This window comes from Mesoplodon mirus, assembly GCF_964341445.2.
Source record: "Mesoplodon mirus genome assembly, chromosome: 7".
Lineage (NCBI taxonomy): Eukaryota > Metazoa > Chordata > Mammalia > Artiodactyla > Ziphiidae > Mesoplodon > Mesoplodon mirus.
In genome coordinates, this window is record NC_138983.1 from 125583341 (window position 1) to 125604691 (window position 21351).

A 21351-nucleotide genomic window follows, 5' to 3' on the forward strand; every position below is an offset into this window, starting at 1 on the left:
AGCAGAGTTATCAAGACAAGGTCTCACCATGCCAATTCCTAAGCAGAACTCTGAGAGACTTTGGTGTTGCTTCTTTTACATTTTTATTTTATTTTTTTAAGTTCCAAGGTTCATTCAGATAAAATGAATCAGAATCACTAAACAGTTCTCAATCTTGAACAACTAAAATATTTAAGCCATCTAGTTTTATAGTGCTATATAATATAGGATGATATTTAAGCAGAAAGATGTATTTAACACATTTGAGATAACCTCAGTGAGTAAGCTATTAAGTATTACCTTTCTTACTTAAACAGCAATTAAATATGTTGAAGCATAACACCACTGTCTACCTCGAAAGCCTTGGCATTTTTGCTGCTAATATTTTCTCTATTGGTAAAATCAATATCTCCTACCACTAAGACTAAGAACACTGATAATCAATAATATTATTAACTTCCATTCCACTTACAGAACAAACAGTGGTAGTCTAAATTAAATGGAATGTGATGCAGGCCACAATTAAATCAAACTAATTAAGCCATAAATTATAACCAAATTAGGAAGATGTCAATATAGAAACCAAAAATCCAAGTCTAAGAATCTTATCGAAATTTGATAGTTTCCATCTATAAAAAGAATCTTACAAATGAGAAAATTGAAGTGTCAAGTTTGTTTTATATTTTTTCTTTGTGTTTTAGACAAGTTAATCCCAACATATTAAACATAATAAAAATAGCTTTAAATTTATTAAGCACTTAATATGTGCCAAGGCAGTTACTTTTTACTTTTTATTATAAAAAAATTCAAATATATATAAAAGTAGACAGTAATACAATTAAATCATCAATCAGCTTCAACAATTATTAACTCATGGTCGATCTTGTTTCATCTATACCTCTACCAATTTCCTCCAAAATCCCAACTGCCATATCATTTCATTTGTAAATATTTCAGTATGTACCTCTAAAAGGATTCACTCTCTTAAAACATAACTATGGAACAGTTGTCACACTTGAAAAAAATAACAATAATTATAGGCATTAACTCAGTCTTCACAACAACCCTGTGAAGTAGGTACTACTATCATTCCCATTTAAAACTGACGCACAAACCAACCAAGTAATTTGCCCAGGCTATATGGTACTAAATAGCAGAGGCAGAATTTGAACCCAAGCAGCTGAGCTCTAGAACCTGAACCCTTAACTACACACATGTTTTGCTGCCTCTCAAAACTAGATTTTATGATAAGGAGTTCTTAAATATAAACATAGTAAACTGACTAACAAAGGAATGAATAACAGAATCAGAAGTCAGCAAAATTTTGAAACCGGGAAAATACATCACAGTACTTCACCTCTCCTCCAACTTCTTTCTTCATCTTCTGCTGGTATGCTCACGAACACCTCTACCTTCCTTCATTTAACATAATGCCAATTATTACAAGGTTTGTTCTTTTCACTACAACCAGCTCCACCAGGTTAAGCTGATATTTGGGATGTACTCTGTGACTAGCTTTCATCAAAACAGACTCACTGGGGCTTCCCTGGTGGTGCAGTGGTTGAGAGTCCACCTGCCGACGCAGGGGACACGGGTTCGTGACCCAGTCTGGGAAGATCCCAGATGCCGCGGAGCGGCTAGGCCCGTGAGCCATGGCCGCTGAGCCTGCACATCTGGAGCCTGCGCGTCCAGAGCCTGTGCTCCGCAACAGGAGAGGCCACAACAGTGAGAGGCCCGCATACCGGAAAAAAAAAAAAAAAAAAAAGACTCACTGGGTGCAGACCTACTCAAAATTAAATATTCTCTACAGAAGTCATAAGATGTAGCAGACAGACCCTAAGGTGACTAACCTCCAGTGATTGCACACACCATACATTCATTCACGATTTTGTGTAATCTCTTCTCTCCCCTCCATCAAGCTGGAAGTCCTGATGAAGCAAGTGGCCATGTTTGAGAAGCTCCCAAGAAAAGGAACTGTAAATGGTCTCAAAGAACTGTAGGCCACCTCTCTAGAACCTGCGGGCAGCCTCCAGCCAACAGCCAGCAAAAAGTCAGTCATAAAGCCACAAAAAAATAAACTCTACCAGTAGCCTGAATGGTCTTTGGAGTGGGTTCTTCCCCACTGGGGCCTCCAGATAAGAATGCAACCCACCCAACACCTTGATTACAGCTTTATGAGACCCTGAGCAGAGGGTCTCCTGACCCACAGAAACCATGAAATAAAAATGTGTGCTGCTCCTACCTGGACTGGGGAGTCGGCAGTGACTCCCATGAGGAAGCGATACTTAACTGAGCTCTGATAGATGAACAGGCGTTAACTGGGGGGAGGAATGTTCAAAGGTCCCAAAATAGAGGTAGCATGGCAAACAAAGACTGAAAGAAAACGAGTGTGCTTAGAACAGAGTAGAGAAGGAAGACCAGACTCAGGAGGGCCTCATAGGCCCTAGGAAAGAAAGTGATTTGGAGGACTTTATCCTGAAAGCTATGATTAAAAAGTTTTAAGCAGTGGGTACCATAACACCTGAATGTCCCAGAGACATCTTTAATTCAACTGTACAAAATCCAATATCATTATCCCTATTTCTCATTTCCCAATTTCTATAAATGGCACTATCCTTCTTCTAGTTAGGAAATGACAAAGAGGCTACATTATTTTACATTCCTATCAGTAATGCAGGAGAAGGTTCTAATTTCTCACCAATACTTGTTATTGTCCATCTTTTTTTAATTATAGCCATCCTGATGGGTATGAAGTGATATTTCATTGTGGTTTTAATTCTCATTTTCCTAATGACTAATAATGTTGAGCATCTTTTTATGTGTTTATCGGCCAGCTGTATACCCTCTCTGTTCATTTTTTAATTAGGTTGTCTTTTTATTATTGAGTTGTAAGAGTTCTTTATATATTCTCAATACAAATCCCTTATCAGATATATGATTTGCAAATACTTTCTCTTCATTCTGTGATTTGTCTTTCACTTTTTTGATGGTATTGTGTACAGCACAAAAGTTTCTAATTTTGATGTGGTTCAATTTAATCTGTTTTTTCTTTTGTCCCTTGTGCTTTTGGTGTCATACCTAAGAAACCACTGCCTAACTCCAGATCACAAAGATTTACTCCCATGTTTTCTTCTCAGGGTTTTACAGTTTTAGCTCTTACATTTATATCTATGATCCATTTTCAGCTAATTTTTGTGTATGGTGTAAAGCAGGTGTCCAACTTCACTCTTTTGCATGTGGATATCCAGTTGTCCCACCATCATTTGTTGAAAAAACTATTCTTTCTCCATTTAATTGTCTTGGCACTCTGTCAAAAGTCGAATGGCCACATTTGGCTTTTACTTCTGGACTCCTGAACCTATTCCACTGATCTGTCCTTACATATACTGCCTTGTCTCCTAGTTCTTGATATTCTAGATGTTGATATTCACCTTACTCTCTCAAGGTTGATGTTAATTACACAAAACAATGGGTTTTGTAAAGTCTCAAGCACCCAACACAGGACCTAGGACCCAGAACCCAGAGCAACTGTTTATAATTATTTAGCAACTATTAATTATTAATAGCAACTATTAATGAACCAAACCAAAAAGATTTCTGCTTGTGATTTAGGGGGAACTTTTAAAATTATTTTTTAAAAGGTCAATTGATAAAGCAAATATTAAAAATTGAGATGAAAATAACCTACCAACTTAGCAAAATAACAACAGAGAAATAGAACTAAGAAAGAACTGGAGTAACAGTTACTAGGCAACCACAACAATTACTAAAGGGGATGACTACTCCAAATTTTTATTCCAATTAATTCATTCATTAACGTAAGTGTGTATGTTAGATCCTAACTACTTCTTTTAAAAAAGAAAGGACTGAGGTGCTTACAAAATCAAATACATAAAATAAGACAATTTTTTAAAAAATCAATAAATTCTTTCCTCCTATTTTCTTGGGAAAGGGCCAAACACTTCTAGATCAGCAGATATGCAAAGGATTCATTAGCATTAAGTCCATTAGTCTACAGACAACACACACGGGAAAACTTCTAATATATGAAACAGGGACAAACTGTGTTAGACTCTTCAAAGAAGGATAGATATAGGAAGTTCTGGCCCTCACCTCCCCAAATCTCTGCTTTTTAACCAAAAAAGGATAAAGAAAAGTGAGGGTTTCTTTGTCCTCTGGTTCCTCCAAAGTAGGTCAGGTCTGTGTGTAATTATTGGCTTTAGCATTCCTTCAGAAAAGGAAGAGATGTCAATGCATGGAGATTTTTAAAAACAGCAGACTCAGGCTAGGGGTAGAGGCAAAAGAGTGCCTCTGCTGCTTACCAAAAACATAAACTAAGAACAGTCTTTTGTTTTTAAAAATAGTAAGTCAACTTTAAGACAGGTAGGATAAGAGGTCTAATTTCTCATTCTAAGGCTACAACCCCTGAACTTGAACTTGTGGATAAATCCTCCTTGTTTCATCTTTTTCCTAGTCATGCTCCCTACTTAGCAAGGTTGACATGAAGAAACCGTGAAAAATAAATTCAAAATATATTTACCGGAGGATTTTATATGTAAGAACACCTACCAAAAGATTAATTAAGAACTAGTATTTTGCATTACCAAATCTTTCCTTAGAAAAAGAATCACTCTGGGGTTCTTTTTAACAATATGCTCATAGAAATTTTTATTGTGAAATACGTCACATACAAACCACAGTTCCTTATGTGCTTTTCTATTCTAGTCCCTATCCCAAGACAATCACTATCCTAAAATTTATATTATCGTTCCTTTGCTTTTCTTTACAATTTTACCCTATATGTATCACCAAACAACATATTATTTAGATTTGCCGGTTTTTAAATTTTATATCAAGAGAATCAGACTGATCATTGTTAACTGCCTTTTTTTAAAAATTAACTGCCTTTTTTGATCCTTATAATGTATTTGTAATATTCCTCCATGAAGATGCATGCAGTGGTACCTAATTCACAATATTTATGCTAAATAGTCATCCTTTTACAAATATACCATCTTTATTATTATTGCTTTACAGTTGCTGGACATTTAGGTTGTTTGCATTTTTAGCTATTATGAACAGTATTTTAAATATTCTTATACTTGTCTCCAGGGCCATGAATACAAAAGTTTCACTAGGGTATATATTTAGGAACCAATAAGTAAAGCCAAATTGTTTTCCAAAATGGTCATATCCAACAGTGGGACTGTTCCCACTGTTCCATATCATCACCAACACCTGTTATTTCTCATTTTTCCCAGTCTGGTGAGTGGTGGGGAGCAAAGAGTTCCTCACTGTTTTAATTTGCATTTCCTTGATTACTGAAAAGGTTGAGGATCTTTTCATATGTTCACAGACCATTTATTTCTGCCTCTGTGAAATAAACTTGTTCACGACTTTCCTAATTTCTTTTTTTTTTAATTTGAAAAGTTCTTTTATATTCTAGATGAACTTTGTCAGTACATCTTCACTCAAGTTGTGGCTTATTTTTTCACTCTCTTTATGGTGTCTTTTTTTAAGTAAATTTTTTATTGAACTATAACAGATATGCAGAAACGTCTCCAAATTATAAGTGTAACCCACATACGAAAAAGCAACTTGGCCCTTTTGGCTCTATGAGCAGCACCATGGCGGTCGCCAAGAACAAGCGCCCTTCTAGGAGGCCTCACTTTTAGTCTAGCGCAAATTACCTAGACTATTTGAAGGTGATAAAAGCATATTATAAGTGATTTTTTCCTACTGTAAAAAAAAAAAAAGAACAAGCGTCTTACAAAAGGCAGCAAAATGGGAGTCAAGAAGAAAGTGGTTGATGCATTTCCTAAGAAAACTTGGTATGACATAAAAGCACCAGTATGCTGACTCTAAGAAATATTGGAAAACCACTAGTTACAAGAACTCAAGGAATGAAAATCACTTTTGATGGCTTCAAGGGTAGTATTTTGTTTATTTATTTATTTATTTTTGCGGTACACGGGCCTCTCACTGTTGTGGCCTCTCCCGTTGCGGAGCACAGGCTCCGGACGTGCAGGCCCAGCGGCCATGGCTCACGGGCCCAGCCGCTCCGTGGCATGTAGGATCCTCCCGGACCGGGGCACGAACCCGCATCCCCTGCAACAGAAGGTGGACTCTCAACCACTGCGCCACCAGGGAAGCCCAAGGGTAGTATTTTTGAAGTGAGCCTTGCTGATCTGCAGAAGGCTGAAGTCGCATTTTGAAAAGTCAAGCTAATTACTGAGGATGTTCAAGGCAAAAACTGCCTGACTAACTTCCATGGAATGGATCTTAGCCATGACAAAATGTGCTCCGTGGTCAAAATGGCAGACCATGATTGAAGCTCATGTTGATGTCAACACTACCAGTGGTTACTTGCTTCGTCGATTCTGTGTTGGTTTTATTTAAAAACACAACACTCTGATGCAGAAGACCTCTTACACTGAGCATCAACAGGTCCACCAAACTTGGAAGACGATGGTAGTAATCATGACCTGAGAGGTGCAGACAAATGACTTGGAAAAAGTGGTCAATAAATTGATTCCAGACAGCATTGGAAAAGACAGAAAAGGCTTGCCAATCTATTTATCCACTCCATGATGTCTTTGTGAGAAAAGTAAAAAGGCTGAAGAAGTCTAAGTATGAACTGGGACTAAGTTTGAGCTTCATGGTGAAGGTGGTAGTTCTGGAAAAGCCACTGGGGATGAGACAAATGCTAAAGTTGAACGGGCTGGTGGAAATGAGCCATCAATCCAAGAATATGTTTAAGATTCAGAGAAAAAATCCGATTTGTGGGGAAAGAAAGCAATTTTGGGTTCTCAATAATTTTTAAGAGCGTAAGAAGTCCTAATTATCAAAAAGTTTGATAACTGCTAAATCAGACATATGTGGTATCTTATTCTCTGTGCCACTAAACCTCATATGTCCCATCTCTTCTTTCTCTGTACTAAATTTCAGAAATTTTCTTCAGATCTATCTTCCACTTCACTCTTGAATTCTATCCAATCTATATCATCTTTCCATTGTGTTTTGTCTTTTTTTTCCTTTAAATTTATTTATTGATTTTTGGCTGCGTTGGGTCTTTGTTGCTGCACGTGGGCTTTCTCTAGTTGCAGAGAGCGGAGGCTGCTCTTTGCTGCAGTGCGCAGGCTTCTCATTGCGATGGCTTCTCTTGTTGCGGAGCATGGGCAATAGGCATGCGGGCTTCAGTAGTTGTGGCACGTAGGCTCAATAGTTGTGGCTCGCAGGCTCTAGAGCGCAGGCTCAGTAGTTGTGGCGCACGGGCTTCGCTGTTCCACAGCATGTGGGATCTTCCCGGACCAGGGAGTGAACCCATGTCCCCTGCATTGGCAGGCAGATTCTTAATCACTGTGCCACCAGGGAAGCCCCCGTCATCTGTTTTTTATTTCTAGAAGTTCTGCTGAGACTGAGCTCTTCTTTCACACCTTCCTCAACAATTTTGAGTCTCTTCACCATACCGTAATTTTAATCCCCTCTTTTATTTCTTTAAACATCTATAGTTTTTACAAGACTAAGGATTACCACTGATGTTTTAGTTATCTAACACTGTATAACAAACCTCTCCAGAACTTTGTGTATTCAAACAACAACAATCACTTATTTTGCTCATAAATTTGCAATCTGCCCAGGGCTCAGAAAGGACAGCTTGTTTCTGTTCCATGTGGCACCACCTAGGTCTGCTTGACAGGAAGTTGGAGGATCCAGTTTCCAGAGGCTTCTCACAAGGCTGGTAAATTAGCATTGGCTGGCAGCTGGCAGCTTAGGCCTCAGTTCATCTCCACATCGGTCTCTCCATGGACTGCATGGGCTTTTTCACAGCATGGTGATGGGTTCCAAGAATGAGCATCCCAAGAGAGAAAGGAAGGTGTGTGGCATTTCTATGACTTAGCCTCAGAATTCACATAATATCACTTCCGTTGTATATTTTGTTGACTGACTTTTGGTCAAAGCAGTCAGAAAGGCCTGGCTAGGTTCAGTGGAATGAGACATTTCAATCAGTGTGATACTTTTTTTTTTTTTTCCTGCGGTACGCAGGCCTCTCACTGTTGTGGCCTCTCCCTTTGCGGAGCACAGGCTCCGGACGCGCAGGCTCAGTGGCCTTGGCTCATGGGCCTAGCTGCTCCGCGGCATGTGGGATCTTCCTGGAGCGGGTCATGAACCCGTGTCCCCTGCATCGGCAGGCAGACTCTCAACCACTGAGCCACCAGGGAAGCCCCAGACTCTACTTCTTGATAGCAGAATAGCAAGGTTCTAGAAGGGCACATGGGTCGGGAAATACTGCGGCAGCCATCTTTGGAAAATATAATCTGCTACACCTGACTCATTCATAGTTGCTTGTCTTCTTGTGCAAGCTCACATTTCTTGCAACTTTATCCATAAAAATTTTTGAGGTCTGTCCACAGAGATTTAAATTTGATTCTCCCAGACTCTGGGAATCACAACCAACTAGGACTACTAACGACAAAGTTAGCAGCTGAGAGATTTTCAGGCCTCACAGGTAGTGCAAAATCCTGGCTGCAAACACATGTGAGGGCAAGCTTCTGTTTAGGCAGTTTCTTGGGAGACTTTTTCCCCTTCTCCATTCAGATCCAAGGCATTAATATGCAAGTCTCTGTATGCAGGGAATTTTTTCTAATACTCATGCACTGAGAAGTCACCTTTCTGGGATCCCAGTTTTATATAGGGCAGTTTCTAATATGACTTCCCACTCTGCTTGGACACTATTTTTTTCTCTTGTCCCTCCTCCCTTTTGCTCTAAACCCATAGAAAACCCTCGGCACAAACACCACCATCAGTGCTTACTCTACATTGTGGTGGAATCATGCTTTCTAGTCCTTTCAAGGCCTTCAGTTGTTTTTCTCACATGGGCTCCAGTATTTTACATATATTTTTCCTTTCCCCAGCTTCATTTTAAAATGTTCTGAACAGAGGGAATTCTCTGCACATCTCATCTACCATATTACTGTCAAAGAAATTACTCACCATTCATTTTAAGCTATTTCACTTACTAAAAAAAGATAAATAATGTCAGGAATACATCTATGTTTTTAAAAGGCAGCTACGTAAAATATCATATTTACTTGGATGGAAATGCATTGGAAAATGTCCTTAATTAATACACTCCCCACAAAGCAAATCAGAGGGAACTTAAACTTATTAGAAACGGTAACTTCTGCCCCAGATTCTTCACATCTTTTAAACTCTATTAGGCTCTATGCCCTTGTACGTATTTTTTTAAATTTATTTATTTTATTTGTTTATTTTTGGCTGTGTTAGGTCTTCCTTGCTGCGTGGGTTTTCTCTAGTTGCAGTGAGCAGGGGCTACTCTTCCTTGAGGCACGTGGGCTTCTCACTGCAGTGACTTCTCTTGTTGCGGAGCACAGGCTCCAGGAGTGCAGGCTTCAGTAGTTGTGGCACTTGGGCTCAGCAGTAGTGGCTCGTGGGCTCTAGAGCACAGGTTCAATAGTTGTGGCACATGGGCTTAGTTGCTCCGCGGCATGTGGGATCTTCCCGGACCAGGGCTCGAACCCGTGTCCCCTGCATTGGCAGGCAGATTCTTAACCACTGAGCCACCAGGGAAGTCCCCTTGTATGTATTTTAAACATGGTTTAGAACTGCACCACAACCCAAGGTAAAGGAAACTGTACCGATTTAAAGGAAAAAACAACAAACTATTTCTGGAGCCAATGTCTTAAGGTAAAAATTTAAAAAATAAAAAAAAAAAAGATGAGGTCAATGTCATGTAGGAAGAGGAAGATTCAAGTTCTCTCTGGCAAAATGAAAATGAATTAACTGGATTTAATATTCATATGCATTTTTTGAAACATATTCTTAAGACTAAAGAAACAGCAGTTCATGAAAAAAAGGAGCTATAAGCTACTGGAATAAAGCCTTTGCGCGTCCGATCTCCCCACCATGCTGAAAGCAATGGCTACAAATTACCATATTCCCCAAAAGATGACAGCCAAACCCTTCTATCCCAGAGGAAAAATGGCTATTACAGCCGTTAGTCGGCACTGCAGGAGGCTTAAGACTAAGTCACTGAACAGACCATTTATTGTTCTTCATCTTGTACAATATGACCTTTCCAGCTCAGCCTGCTAAACATCACAGTGGTCCATGAGGAGAAAATCCACATGGAAGCAAATTCCAAAATGCAATTTACCCTACAGGCAGCTTGCTTTTCCAGATTCTTCATCCCACTTTGCGCTACTCCCCTCTGGGTCATAACAGAACTTGGCAGATGTTAGAATTTGCTATGTATAAACTCTGGAGCCCAGATTAGAAAACTCAGCAAAGTATGCATTTGGTACTGGCAAAAATGGTCGCTTTGTGCACTGATTCAGATTTGCTAACTTAGGATATCTACGGTTTCAAAAATGTGTCTACAACTGTTGAAATTTAAAAAAATCGGAGAAAAGGCACATGTCACACACATCCCAACATAGGCTTACAAGTCTTCTGAGATCATCCTCTCCGTACCAACAAAATACCAAGGCCATTACACAATCTGTGGTTTCTTCTCATAATTGAAGAAATTAATAGCTTTGGATGCAAAACTTAGATAGCTTTACTCTGAGATATTCTCCCAGCCTTGGAGCTCTGTGTATAGAATCCCAAAGTACCAGTTACCAGACTCCCAAGTAGAGGTCTACAAAAGGTTCTTTTCATTCACTAGCAATCTTTCTTCATAGAAAACTTCAAAAATGTCTTTTGGAAGAGTTTTCCACTTATAAAAAGAGTCTGCAACAAAGCCCTATTGTATAGTAGTTTGTGTTTACCAAGTTGATAAAATCCATCTATACTGTATTTCATGTCGTACTTTATTGATAGTTCTTTTCCTTATATTAAAATCAAAGAGTTAGCATCTTAACAAGGTAGAGAGTACACAGGATACATTTAGCACATGACATATGACCAAGATTAAAAGGGTTGAACCTGGAAAAGGTAAGTGCTCAGTTTGAATTATAAGTAATCTGACATACTGATTTGGGGAGCAAAGCTACATTCTATAGTTTTAGGCAATGTAAATCTAAAGCATAACACAGCAATGAGTTTTCCCATCTGAGTAATAAGGGTATTCATATAAACTAATTACAGCCTAGAAATTAATTAGCTGATCAAACTAGATGAGTTTACCCTTGGTAAATTAATAAGAGCTTGCTTGTCCATCTGGACATTAAAATGCTAGTCAGCAGAGGTTTCGTTATAACTTAATCTGTTTTGATTTGCTTTACATCAGAATTCTTTTGGCCTCCATTTGTTCACCTACATCTCTGGAAGTTCCTTCATACACATCCAATAAAAGCAAAACAAGTACTTAAGCTTGTATATATGATTCTAAGGAGCTATCTTTTAAACAAATTTTTCATTTATTTAGAGCAATAATGTACCTGCATAAAGATGTTATTGTTTAAAAAAATTATACTTTGTAATGCTGTCCGTTAACACACCCAGAAAAATCAGTGCAACTAATGCCTATTCAATGAATAGTATAACTACAAATAAAAAGGTCCTCATTTACTCCTGCATAGAAACTGAAGGACTTACTAGCGTTAACCTCAATTCAGTATTGTAGACACACAGGCTTTAAGGAGGAAATGAGTTTATAATTTCAGATACCTCTAACTGTTAAGTCACATAACCAGGTCTGGGTTTCTACAGGGCTGTGGTAGCTCACTTCAGTTAGTGAAGCAACCCATCAAGGGCATCAATCAGTCTGGTTGGGGGGAAAAGGCATCAATATATTTGTTATATTTTGGATATATACATTTTTTTTCAGTCCACTCTTCCACCTTTTTCTGAAGAACAATTTTTTTGTTACACTCTAAACTTCTGGCTTTTGATATCAAGTAGAGAATCCCAATGTCATTAACGGTGCAGAAAGAAGAAAAGAGCCTGGGCTTGAGGCAAGAGAATGAAATTGGAATCCCAACTCTACCACTTAGTTTCTTATCTGTAGAACAACTACTTTAATAAAGTCGCTATAAAGGTTAAAAGATAAATCACCTAGGGCCTCCTTGGTGGCGCAGTGGTTGAGAGTCCGCCTGCCGATGCAGGGGATACGGGTTCGTGCCCCGGGCTGGGAGGATCCCATGTGCCGCGGAGCGGCTGGGCCCGTGAGCCGTGGCCGCTGAGCCTGTGCGTCCGGAGCCTGTGCTCCGCAGCGGGAGAGGCCACAACAGTGAGAGGCCCGCATACAGCAAAAAAAAAAAAAAAAAAAAAGATAAATCACCTAGAACAGTAGCTGGCATAGAACAGATAACTCATAAATACTGGCTGTTCTTATTGTTGTTATTAGTACCAACACGATTATTATTATTCTACTTATTCCTGACTGGGTCCCTACCCTGTTTCCTAGCAATTCCAAACTTCTGTCACTTTCTTCGAGCCCTCTAGCCAAGCTCAAATCCCTAACTTTCAACAAATGACCCACTCTTGTGCTTGATAGAGAAAACAGACATGAAGAATTTCCTCAATTTCATGTCTCTAGATATCTTCATGCACCCAAATTTGCCTTTTCTTTTTCATTCTAGAAGAAGCAGGTCTTTCCTCCAACCTCAGGCAAGTAATAAGTGCCCAGTAACTGTTAGTCACTAACTATCATCCTCTTCCTCTTCCTCAACAAAAGGAATTGGAATTTCCAAACTCCACGTTACTGAAGACTGGCTGTTGCTCCAATTTCAGGCTTGGCAACTGCCAACACTCATGTGATTATGGAGAATGGCTACTGGTTTTACAGTAATCGATTACTCTCTTCTTCATCCTCAAAATCCATTTAGCTGACAAAAAGGAGGTCAAGTTCTCATAAAACAACTACTGGTTCAAACTCATAGAAACAGAAAGTAGAATGGTGGTTGCCAGGGGCTGGGGGGAAGGGGAAATGGGGAATTCTTTCATGGGCATAGAGTTTCGGTTTTGCAAGATGAAAAAAGTTTTGGAGTTTGGTTGCACAACAGTGTGAATGTACTTAACACTACTTAACTGTATACTGAAAAACAGGTAAAATGACAAGTTTTATGTTAGTGTTAATTTTACCACAATGTAAATACATACATACATACATATTGGTACTAGCTCAAGGCCACCCCAATATGACCTCTGCCAACCTTTGCCCTGAATTCATTTTCTGGACCCCTATTCAAATTAGGGTGAAAGTTCATTTAGCCATTTCAGTTTGTTCAAGCAAATTCCTGACCAACATCTAGATAACTTATATAACCTATGTTTTTATAAAAGATAAAAAAGATGGCATGTTGTTGAGGGATACTTGGGGGTTAGGATTGAATTGTCAGAGATAACAAGTACAGCATCTGCTTCCCTCCACCCAGCAGAAATAAATATTAAAATAATTCTCCAAGAATACTACCCACACTCCCAGTGGAATCTTCTGACATTGGCACACAGGATACTTGGGACAGAGGTATGGAAGTGAATAAAACTCCCTTAACATAACCTGCTCCAGTGAAACTCACCAAATGAAACCCATGTTGTAGGAAAAAATTTGACTTGAGATGCAAATATTTATAAAAACTGTGACTTAAAGACCATCTATTTTTAGGAGGGAAAATACGCAGTAAATCTAACACAGCAACAAACTAAAATGCAGGGTGAAAAGATAATAGTAAACCATTTCAACCAGAATAAGAAACTGTACTTTTGTGAGTTATTTTTTAAATGTTAAGTATTCACTCTTTACCTCAAGATGTTCAAGAATCATTATACAGAGAACTGAGTGTGTTAAACACACACAAACACATATGAACAAAAGCTAGGTTTGGCTGTATTCACAGAACTCACCTGTAGTTGGGTGGTACAACTCCCACTCACCTCTTGAAGTATGTAAAGGACATTACCTCAACACAGAACCATGTAATGTTAACACTAGAAATATCTTATTCTAACCCAAGCCCTTTGTTTCACAGATGATGAAACTGAAGCACTGAAGGGATAAGTAAAACCTATGTACAAAATAAATTATGAGATCCCAGCATATAAAAATTCAGTAACTTTCTAATATACCAACATTAATTTATAAGAAGATGTGATGATGATAATATGTTTTAAAAGAACACATTCACAATAGCCACAAACTATCACAAGCCTTGGAAAAAGCGTTACAAAAATGCGTGAGAATTTTATGGAGAAAGCTAGAAAACGTTATTAAAGGACCTAAATGAGGACACGTGCCGTGTCCCTAGACAGAAATGCCTAATGTTGAAAAGACCTCAATTCTCCCTCTTGCCCCTATACAAGCCACACTCTAGTCTCTTTTCCAAATAAAACTACAATAAACAAAAGAATATTCTTCTATGTTGTGGGCGATAATGGCAAAGGGACGCAGGGGTAAAAAATATAAGGATAAACCAGGAAAATAAGTCATCTTACCCAAGCCGTTTAAACTTTAAATGCAGGTTTCTAGCCTATAACGCCTAGCCAGCAGCACTCTTCCTTCTACATTCATTATTTCTGCGAGTTCAAATGTCCCTCAGATGATCTGTGTTTTCATGCAATTCTCTATATTTGCTTTAAAAATCAGTAAGGGCTTTTAAAATGTAAAGTGAACTTTGGAAACAACATGGGCAGACCGGAAACTAATTTAACATTGTAACTTCATAGCCCACTTTACACTTCTTTAAAGTCTACAAACTTGCACTTCAGTATTCTGCCACTGTGCTTCCTGAAAACAACACCAATACAAACTATCTTTCTAAGTCCCTACAGATCAAGAAGACAAGGTCAGCCCCCCACCCCACACACGCTGCCACACACACCTCCAGGACCAAAAAGATACAGCACCATAAAATCCTAATAAAAGTTCTCTATTAAAACTAAAGGCAACCCAAGTTATTTTCGGTTAGTAGTCTAAAGATAAAGAAAGGGGGCTTCCCTGGTGGCGCAGTGGTTAAGAATCCTCCTGCCAATGCAGGGGACACGGGTTTGAGCCCTGGCCCGGGAAGATACCACATGCCGTGGAGCAACTAAGCCGGTGCACCACAACTACTGAGCCTGCGCTCTAGAGCCTGTGAACCACAACTACTGAGCCCGCGTGCCACAACTACTGAAGCCCGCACACCTAGAGCCCGCGCTCCGCAACAAGAGAAGCCACCACAATGAGAAGCCCGCTCACAGCAACGAAGAGTAGCCCCGCTCGCCGCAACCAGAGAAAGCCCGCGCGCAGCAACGAAAACCCAACGCAGCCAAAAATATAAAGAAAGAAAGGAAGAAGGATAGATAAAGAAGGGATTGAGTAAATTAAAATGAAAAATTAGACGTGACCCTGTGGAATTAACTTCCTATTACTCTGGATTTCCAAATTAAAATCCCATGTGTAGATTTTGACACATGAAGTAGGACGAGGCGGGACAATTAACAACTAAATCTTTAACCTAAGCAAGATAGTTTCTGAGAGTTTAACTCAAAAAGGTAACTAAAAATACACATAGGGCCTAAGTTAAACCTTACTGAAAACTGGGAAATAAGCAATTGAAACTTCTGTTCTAATACAGTAATTTCCGAGTCTCTTTAATATTTTATTACACCAGATCCAAAGCTGCTAAAATTGAAATATCAGTCCAGAGACGGGGCAAAAGATTCTTTTTCCCCTCTCCCTCAGAAAAAAATAAATTGGAAACCATAGACATTCTGTGAGAAGGCAATAAGACAGTCTGTGTTTTAACGGTGCAATCATGTAAAGTCTATGGCCAGACACACCGACTATGCGAGCTGCTTGGCAAGCAATACAACATGGTGTTTACTAATACCAATCACTGTAGGGCTCTTGACTAGCCAAGTACCAGCAAATCTGCACTAAGTCTACAATTCAGAGGTGAGAACTTTCCTGAATACAAAGCTACTATAGAGGCCAAGTGTCTAGACTTGAGGAGGAGGAAACCTGCCAACATCAGAGAGCTTCCCCAGATTAAAGAATGAACATTTTCCCCCTTTCAGAGAGAACGGGAGAAAATGTTATGAATGAGCACCAACAGTCAGAAAGCTAACCAAAGTTGGGTATATCCTGTATACATTAATGAATAAAGCAACAAGTCTAAACTTACAGGCCTGCAGAATACAGATTTGAATATCTTAGTATAACAGTACGGATTATTTTATTAAAATAAATATTTAAAAGTACATTTAAAAAACATTATTTCTCTAGTTTCTTCAAGAATATAGGACAGGGGCTTCCCTGGTGGCACAGTGGTTGGGAATCCACCTGCCAATGCAGGGGACACGGGTTCGAGCCCTGGTCCGGGAGGATCCCACATGCCGCGGAGCAACTGGGCCCGTGCAGCACAACTGCTGAGCCTGTGCTTGAGAGCCCGCGTGCCACAACTGCTGAAGCCCTCGTCCCATGGCTGCTGAGGCCCGCGTGCCTAGAGCCTGTGCTCTGCAACGGGAGAGGCCACGGTGGTGAGAAGCCCGTGCACCACAATGAAGAGTAGCCCCCGCTCACCACAACTAGAGAAAGTCTGCACACAGCAACGAAGACCCAATGCAGCCATAAATAAATAAATAAATAAACAAACAAGTAAGTAAATAAATAAATAAATAAATTTAAAAAGAGAATACAGGACAAAAGACCAGTGAACTAGAGTCAAACAGGAATAACCTCTTTGACAGGCTCTCAATTCTTAAACCTTAGTTTTCCTTAAGGCTCTCTCTCTCTGCTTAGGCTGCTACTCCGTCACTCCTCCCAGACTCAGATATCTCCAATCAGACCATAATAGCTTCCATGTCTGTATCTCCAGGCTTCATATTTCCAACCATCACCCCCTGGATATCACCCTCATCTTCTCCATTATACTGCAAAGTCAGCCCATCCATAATTAAACTGATCACATTTTCTGTTCCACTGCCAAATCTTCTCTTCTACTCTGAATTCCCTTGTCACCTAAAAGCATTGTTTGGATAAAGCAATAATTAATCTACTTCCTAATTAATCTACTTACCAAAGGTCTCCTGCTTCACTTCCCCAAACCATTAATCCCTCACATTCCAAAAATGTTCTTCTATCACGAAAGCAGTATCACAAAATAATAATCGCTACATAGATAAATTTTCTGTGTGAAGTACTGGGCTTTATGTATATTACCTCATTCAATCTAATCCTCAAAACAGTGCTCTGAGGTAGGCATTACTGTGCTTGTTTTACCAATGAATTAAACTGAGATTGAGGCTTATCCAAAGTCAGAGAAACAGCTAATAAGTGGGAGACTAGGAGTTCAATATCAGATACTAACTCAATCACTATATAAAACTACCTCAGTACAGATTTTTTTTTAATTGAAGGAAGGGGGAAACCAGGCATAATTTGATCATCCTAATAATTAAGTTACTAATTCATCATTTATCATACAGTTTCTGTCATGAAGTACACATTATTTTATATTATTAGAGATACTCTCAAAACACGAATCTGATCTAAAAGACTGAACCAAAAATATATTTTGGTGATTGCCTATTGCTTAAACAATGAAGTCAAATTGTATTTCACAATCTGCCTCTAACCTACCTTTCAATTATATCTTCCAATATTCCAGCTACTGCCCCCTTCCCCACTCCCCACACTTTTTGGCACTAACCAACGTACACAACTAGTAATTCGCATGCACTCTCCTAAGGCCAGGTCTGTGGGCAATGTTTTTAATGTAGCCTACCCTGACTTCTTCAAGCAAAATTAATTCCTCCCTCTTCTTGCTTCTACAGCAGATTTTTCATTCTTTTTTTTTAACACAGCTTTATTATTTTTTAATAGATTCACTTTTATTTGAATACATTGTTTTGTGTGCTTTTTTTTTTTTTTTTTTTTTTTGGCTGCACTGGGTCTTCATTGCTGTGCACGGGCTTTCTCTAGTTGCGGGGAGTGGGGTCTACTCTTTGCTCTGGTGCACGGGCTTCTCACTGCAGGGCTTCTCTTGTTGCAGAGCATGTGCTCTAGGAGCACAGGCTTCAGTAGTTGCAGCATGCCGGCTCAGGAGTTGCACCACGTGGGCCCTAGAGCGTGCGGGCTCTAGGGCGCACAGGCTTCAGCAGTTGTGGCACACGGGTTCAGCAGTTGTGGCTTGCGGGCTCTAGAGCGCAGGCTCAGTAGCTGTGGCGCACGGGCTTAGTTGTTCCGCAGCATGTGGGATCTTCCGGACCAGGGATTGAACCCGTGTCCTCTGCACTGGCAGGCAGATTCTTAACCACTGCGCCACCAGGGAAGTCCCCAGGTTTTTCATTCTTAACTTATAGCACACACATCTATGTACATATACATATACACTCATACACATATATCATCAAGTTATTACACACACCAAGAGAGGCTCAGTCATCTTATCTTTTCATATATTTAGACACACATACAGAAACCTCATATATTTTGCACCTATAGGGAAAGGCATTTGTGTAGTAATTCTTACTATTTCTGTTCCTATCTCTTCCTTTCTTATCTACTTCTTACCTACATACACTCCATATGCTCTCCAGCATATTTTTAAATTACATTACATTGAGGCCAAAGTAAAATATTTCCAAAGTTTTGTGACATGGCAACTAGCACTCCAGTCAGGATCAACCATGCAGCACCTAATATGTATTAACTGTACAAATTGTTTTGTTTGTATTTAAATGAGTAGGGCTTTTCACTGGGCTTTAGGTAGCAGAAATGGCCACCACTGCTCAGGATAGTGAGGAGCATGAGGAGTTGGGATTCAAAACGTTATCGCTAAAGGACCAAATACGAACAACAGACTTTTAGATCTTTACTTCCTTTCCCCTCCCCACAGTAACAGAAATGCTTTTTCATAGACACGATTAAAAAAAAAAAAATCACAGAGTAACCCTATAGTAACCAAACTATGCACACTATTTCCAGATTATTTTTCCCTCTACAATACATTGCATTACTAACATATTTTAATTATAAAATGTCTGGATTAACTGGAAAACATTTTTTATTACTGTTTAACAACAACAAAAAGACACTACAGGCAACAGAATAAACGTAACCTTTTATGGCAGAAACGCTGACACCCAAAAAGACAAGGTTACTTAGCTTCTGTAAGTGATTTCTTTTCTCTCTCTATCCTTCTAATATATTCTGAGAAACATACAGGAATGGAAATTTAAGAAAACATGCATATTCTTCCAGTGCAGACCTAAAGCAACAAGGGAAAAAAACCCTCAAGTAATGGAAGGGAATGGGGAGAGGAATAGGGGCTGTAAGATGTCAGCAGGGTGCTAGGGGAGGCCAGGTTGCCAAAGAAACCAAACAGTAAAAAATAAGAGGAAAAATCGTTAGTTGGAAAACCTCTGTATGCTTTTACAGGAGCTCAATCCCTTGTCCTAAAAAGATGTGCTGCAAAGAGACCAATTGTCACGAATGACAAAGGGGACCTGGAGCAAGAACACCAACTGCCAAGCAACAACCTCTTCTAAATTACACAGTGCATGTCCATCAATTAGAATGACCGCGAATGAATTCGGAATCCATGATGAATCTTTTGACGGCAGAAACCCAAACTGTGTGTGTGTCTGTGTTATTTTTTTCAAAAGAGCTCTGTCAGCTTACATTTAAATAAGTATAATGGTATATTTAAACAGACATAAATACAAAAACTATTACTGTTTATATAAGCTGACCCAGGTAAAGAAACTCAGCGAGCCAGAAACACTTGTGAAATTTGCTAGCCTCCCTTCTTCCTTAAAGTCCAGTCTAAAGTTGTTTTGATTTACCACAGTTTAGAAAGAAAAAAAGTGAAATTACGAAGTATTATTTATAAGCAGCCAGTAATTACTGGTTTTGAAAAGAGTTTGAAATGAGCGAACCTACTTGAAATCCCCAAGGCAAACCTTTGTTCTAAGGCCACTAAATCATTTTGGAGTTAAGGAGATAGGGAATTAATAAGGGGGAAAACTTACACAGAAGAAAAGAATGTTAACTTTATTTTCTCTGGAAAACAGAATATTTTAGAGCGTGGTGGTTAAGACCATGTTTTCTGAAGCTCTAATCCTTATTAGTTTGGGGACTAATAAGGGACAAGAAAGTTTCTTGCCCTTGCTGTGCTTCAGTTTCCTCACTGGTTAAGGTAAAGAGAGTAATAATATCTAACTCACGGGGTAGCTGTCAGGTTTAAATGAAATGATGATTAAAGCACTTAGGGCAAACAGTGCTCTGTAAGGAACCGATAAATGATCACAAAATCCCTTTGAGATTATCTAATTAATTTCCTCATCTTGACCATGGTTATATATACTGCAAACTATCCCCTATAGTATCACTGTCAGACCAAACTTCCTAAAATCTTCCTTTCACAGTGCCTGAGGAGCCATGTTTACTCACAAACTCAAACTATGGGTCTGGCTTTCAATATCCTCTGAAACCTGTCCCCACACAATTTCTCCATTACTGCCCCCAAACAATCAGTGTTCGTCCTGCTACTCCGTCACTCAACTTCACACAAAACATACTTTTTCATTTCTGCCTTTGCAGCAACTACAGTCTTCTTAAAAGGTCCACTTGCCAGGCACCTCTTACCCCTACTTTCTACCTGTGCAAATATTAACTACCCTTCCAGAACACAGTTCAGGTTCTTTGAGAAGACTCCAGTACTTTGATCTCCTAGTGATCATTCCTAATCCTCTCAACAACCTAGCTCCTGAGGATAAACTGTGACTGTTCTCTGCTTGTACCTGGTTCATTCTAACTATACAAGACAACAGTCTCCTTGAGGGCAGGGACTACATTTTCCCTTAAACATCATCCAGAGGTCCAGCAAAATGCTGTGCACCTTGATAATAAGCCTTTCACTCACTTGTTTTCACAGTTGAAAGCAAGGGAAAAAATTTTATTCAATAAACAGTAAACCTCCTAAATCCATATTATAGCTTAACTCTACGAAATTAGAAAATATTCTCTTAAATATAGCTGTAATTTTACGACCAGAAAAATATCAGTTACATATAAACTTGCCCAAACTCAGTGGCATGAGAAGAGGCAGGTTCAACAGGATGAAAATATGGTATTTGTTTATTCTTTTTTTTTTTTTTAGTATTTATTTATCTATTTGGCTGCCCCAGCTCTTAGCTGCAGTATGTGGGATCTAGTTCCCTGCCCAGAGATCAAAGCTGGGCCCCCTGCTTTGGGAGCGTGGAGTCTTAACCACTGGACCACCAGGGAAGTCCCAGTACTTCTCTATTTTTGATGTAAAAAGAATAAGCAGCAGCGTTTCACTATTCTTAAGCTGCTAATGGAAGCATGCAGACTTAAAAAAATCGGCAGGTCCATGTTCCCTGATCAGTATCACATTCATCCACAGCAATATCATGGATGACCTTTTCACTTTAATCCATTATCAAAACAAAATCACAGAT

The 21351-nt window shown here is 39.2% G+C and overlaps 1 protein-coding gene and 1 pseudogene across 8 annotated transcripts in view; one reads left to right on the plus strand and one right to left on the minus strand.

The window, feature by feature from the left end:
* The window catches only part of SIK3 (SIK family kinase 3), a 253728-nt gene that overhangs the window by 128023 nt on the left and 104354 nt on the right, over positions 1-21351 (minus strand). The gene's annotated exons all lie outside the window — the stretch shown is intronic.
* LOC309808708 (small ribosomal subunit protein eS1-like) lies at positions 5740-6738 on the plus strand (annotated as a pseudogene). Its single transcript has 2 exons — positions 5740-5913; positions 6127-6738. The product of its transcript is annotated as a small ribosomal subunit protein eS1-like (transcript).